Source organism: Symphalangus syndactylus, chromosome 12 (assembly GCF_028878055.3).
Source record: "Symphalangus syndactylus isolate Jambi chromosome 12, NHGRI_mSymSyn1-v2.1_pri, whole genome shotgun sequence".
NCBI classification, from domain to species: Eukaryota; Metazoa; Chordata; class Mammalia; order Primates; family Hylobatidae; genus Symphalangus; species Symphalangus syndactylus.
This window is the reverse complement of record NC_072441.2, coordinates 88173141-88177946: the sequence shown is the minus strand read 5'-3', so window position 1 is coordinate 88177946 and position 4806 is coordinate 88173141. Positions and strand designations below refer to the sequence as shown.

The 4806-nt window shown below is 48.5% G+C and overlaps 1 pseudogene; it reads left to right on the top strand.

The window, feature by feature from the left end:
* Positions 1 to 2422: 2422 nt before the first annotated feature.
* LOC134734882 (Fc receptor-like protein 6) lies at positions 2423 to 4474 on the top strand (annotated as a pseudogene).
* The last annotated feature ends 332 nt before the right edge of the window (positions 4475 to 4806 follow it).

Below are 4806 nucleotides of genomic sequence, written 5' to 3'. Positions count from 1 at the left end.
TCTTTCTTTCTTTCTTTCTTTCTTTCTTTCTTTCTTTCTCTTTCTTTCTTTCTTTCTTTCCTTTCTTTCTTTCTTCTTTCTTTCTTTCTTTCTTTCTTTCTTTCTTTCTTTCTTTCTTTCTTTCTTTTTCTTTCTTTCTTTCTTTTCTTGAGATGGGGGTCTCAATATGTTGTCTAGGCTGGACTCAAACTCTTGGGCTCAAGGAATCCGAATAGTTAGGACTACAGGTGCTGGGCTCTGGATTCTTGACACTGTCTTCTACTCTTTACCTCCTCCCAACCATTCCCATTTTATACTGAGAAACCCAGTTCCTTAGAATCCTCAGTTGCAAGGAATGGATCCATTCTCAGGTAACTTCAAGAAAGAGAGGTTTATTGAAAGCTATATAGGGCAATAAAGAAGATTGGAATATTTTATTTAATCTAGCTTTTTAATTGAAACATATATGTGAATATAGTAAAAGCATTAAATTTTTTAAAAAAGAACAAAGAAGCACATTGTGAAAATTGTTTCTCCCTCACCCTAGCCCATGAGTTGGTGACCCAGTCTTCCCTTATATTCTAAACATTTTATATGCATATGCAAGCATACGTATGTGTGTGAATATGTATGCATGTTTCTTTTTATATACAAATGGAGGTGCACTGTACACATGGCTTCACACGTTGCTTTTAGTGTTTTTCACTAACACTTTATCTTGGGATCATTCCATATAGGTATTTATGGATCTACCTTGTTCTTTCTCATGGCTACATTATATTTCATTATATGGCTGGACCATAATTTATTTAACAAATTCCTTATTAATAACCATCTTAGTTGTTTTTACCCTTGTGCTATTTTAAGCCATATATATTATATAGATATTCTTTATATATAAAAAGCAACAGGTTAAAAACAACTTACACACATACACAAACACACACACTACAATCTATACTCCTTCCTTGAGTTCTGGAGAGCTCCATCCACACAGCTGGCTTCAAGCACCACCAAATGTAAATAACTCGCAAGTCTCTATCTCCAGCCCAGAATGGATCCTGAAGTATATATAGTCTTTAACTGAGGGATATCTCCACCTGGCCATGCCAAGAACATCTCATCTGAAGATGAACACATTTTAACTTACATTTTCCTACAGATCAGCGTCTTGTCCTCAATTTCCTATTATCCTGAATTCCTCCCTCTCTTTTGCCCCTCACCCTCATCAAATCTTCAAGTCTGTATCATCAAGTCTTATAGATTCTACCTCCTTAGTGTCACTTGGATCTACGCCCTCCTTTTCATCTCACTGCCATTGTTTCACCTGACACCTCTCTCTCTTGCCCAGGCAATTGCAATAGGCTCAGTCTTTTTCTCACCCCGTTCTGATCATTCTTTACTTGGCAGCCATCAGATCTTGAATGCAAGTTTGATTCAATTACTCCCAATTTCAAATCCCTCCTTTCCTTTCCCACTGCTCTGGTGTAGTTTGAGTTCGTCTGATTACTGCCTCCCCAGGCTTACTTCTTAGCATACCCTCTTCACAGCCTGTCACTCCAGCCATGCCACACTCCACCAGTTCCCAGACTACTCCTGGCTGTGTCCTTGCTCATGTGGCTACATCTTGAAACAGCCTCTCCCTACATCTCCCTTATACTAAATACTTATCTTGCAAGATGAGGTCAAGGCAACTTCACCTCTTTGGGTGTCCTCCCCAGGTAGAACTAAGCAGTTCCTCTCTGTGCCCCCTCTGTCACACTTGTCACTCTTTGTCTCTTTTTTTGCTTTCTACACTGTGAACTAGTGTATACCTGAGGGCCTGGCATGTAGAAGTGCTCAATAAATGATTGATGAATGAATAAGTCAATGAATGAATAACAAATAAATCCTGCTTCTCTGCCTTCCATTGAATCAGTACCTTTGTTAAAGAGATGAGATCTCTGATATACGTATGAGTATTGAAACTCCCAGGGAGTTATCTATGTTACTGCTTGGGGAAGGAGTTCAGACCACACTTGGAAACCCAAGTGCTGTGTGGTTGGTGGTAATAGAGAAACCAGGTTTGAACACCCGGGCCTATGCTCAGGGACCTTGTGAACCTCATAAGTTCCAGGAGTGATGGAAGGTGCCTATGGCCCAGGAAGAGGCTGATTACACCTGTGTTCTTCTTGCTCATAATGGGAATGAGAAGGGAACTCTTCTATGAATCTCATTTCTGCCATCCTTCGTCATGATCCTCGGGCCTGACTCCCAGCCATGGCTGTTGGCTCTTGAGGCTACCTGACCTGTGGGAGATTCCATACCTGGGGAGAGACCCTTGTCCTGCCCAATCAGGACAGAGAACGTAAGTTCAGGATGAGAACAGACAGGACAGGGCCTCTGCATGGCTGGGGTGGAAACTGAAGCCCCTGCTGGGGATCGGTATTGGTGTGGGGCATCGATGGAGTCTGGACCTCCAGGAGCCTTTAAGGAGGAAGGTAGGAGCGAGCCAGATCAGGCTCCTTCAATCCCTGGATTCTCACAGGTCCAGACCTGGAGCTGTCACTGGAGGTGGGGACTATTGGGTCAGCCTGGACTGGGGCAGCATGTGAAGTGTGAAGAAATTGGAATCTGTTCAGGAGGAATAAGATAGCTACATAATTGGGATGATTCCAGCTGGAAGCAAATATGTCAATGGCGAAGAAAACTCAATATATGGTAGGATCAGGGAGACAGAAAAAGGGAGAAGAAAAGGGAAAGGATAGAGGCAGATGGGAAGAGAAGAGGAAGGAGAGAAGGAAAGGGAGGAGAGGGAGGAAAGGAAGTCCAGGTCCTGCCCTTCTCTGGTCAGCATGAAGGACTGGAGACAGTGACACTGCACTGGTACCATCCAAGGGCCTCCATCCCCAGCAGAGGCCTTAGGCTGGAGGACAGAGGGAGAGAAGTGACTGATGGGACCTGCAGCTCCAGGGCTGCCCTGTTCCTCTGTCTCGCAGCCTGGCTGTACCTCCAAGCCTGGCCAAACCCTGTGTTTGAAGGAGGTGCCCTGACTCTGTGATGTCAGGGATGGAAGAATACACCACTGTCTCAGGTGAAGTTCTACAGAGATGGAAAATTCCTTCATTTCTCTAAGGAAAACCAGACTCTGTCCATGAGAGGAGCAACAATGCAGAGCCGTGGCCAGTACAGATGCAATGGGCAGGTGATGTATATTCCACAGACATTCACACAAACTTCAGAGACTGCCACGTTTCAAGTCCAAGGTGAGTCATCAGCTTGGGAGTTTGTGGGGCAGGAGGTGCCTCTCAGGGGTCCCGTCTGTAGAGGTCAGTAGCTCTCTGGACAGGACCCCTGTCTCTGGCTGCCCCTCATGCTGGGCCAATGTGTGGGGCCCCAAAGTTTCCCAAGATGTTGTCTCAATACCCCCCTCTCCCCACCATGGGGCACACATGGAGCCAGGGGAAGGATGGGGGAGATTCCTGGGAGAGGGGCACTGGGAAGAGCCTGGACCAGTCCAGGCTCACCCTTCCCCTCTGTGGACTAGAGGACCTCGAATGCCCCCTCTGCCTCTGACTTTCAAGATTCCAGAAGAGCCTGGTTGTGTGGGAGTCATTTCAGAGCTTGTAGGTGAGGACAAGAGGACAGGTCTTGTTGATGAAACTGCCTCCCATCGGGGTTCCCAGGCTGCAGCCTGGGATGAGTAGAAGCTCAGGCCTCAGCCTCCTGGGGCTTTATCATCCAGGACTCCCCTCCTGAGTCCTGGGCCTGCATCTCCCCAGAGTGGTTCCCACCTCCTGTACTGAGTGCCGCCCCCTCTCCTGAGCCCTGAGAGGGGAGCCTGGTTACCATGAGATGTCAGGCAAAGCTGCACCCCCTGAGGTCAGCCTCGAGGCTCCTTTTCTCCTTCCACAAGGACGGCCACACCTTGCAGGACAGGGGCCCTCACCCAGAACTCTGCATCACAGGAGTCAAGGAGGGAGACTCTGGGCTTTACTGGGCTTTACAGGTCTAGAAGCAGAGCACCCAGCTGGAGGTCAGAGTGCAGGGTAAATGAGCGAGGGAGTGGCGACGCCCCCAGGGGTCTGGGCATCAGGCAGTGGGACCCCCTGGGAGGAGAGGAATTGTGGGAAGTGTCCCCAGGAGAGGAGGGAGCCAGGGTCCTGGGTGGTCAGGCTGAGCTTCCCACCCCATGTGCATCCCAGGTCCTGTGTCCCGTCCTGTGCTCACTCTGCATCACGGGCCAGCTGACCCTGCTGTGGAAGATGTGGTACAGCTTCTCTGTGAGGCACAGAGGGGTTCCCCTCCAATCCTGTACTCATTCTACCTCAATGGAGAGATCTTGGGGATCTGTCCTGGGGATCACTCGGCTCCCCATGATGGAGCTGTTTCCCTCTTGTTCCCAGTGAAGTCAGAGCAGGATGCTGGGGTCCCACCCTGCAAGGCTGAGAACAGCATCTCCAGAGAGAGGAGTGAACCCAAAAGCTCTCCCTTGTTGATGCATCTTGTCCTCTAACTGGGCTCTGAGCCCTGGGGGCTAAGATAATGTATCAGTCATCACTGCACCATCAGCAGCCTGTCATGGAGTGAGGGGAGCTTGGAGGAGGCAGATGTGTGGAGGGAAAGGAATCTCAAGCGTTAGGAAAACAAGGGCAACAGGGCCCAAGCAGTGAGATGTATCACCTTTTCACAGCCACAGAAGTTGTGGATCCTTCCAGAGAACTGGTTTCCTGTGGTCTCGCCAACACTGAGCCTTCTAGCTCTTGACCTAAGACATAGGCAACTTCTCTCCTGCAGTGAGGCTGTAGGTTGTGTGCGAGGGGTGGGATGGGGGCCAGAGCTAGAGGC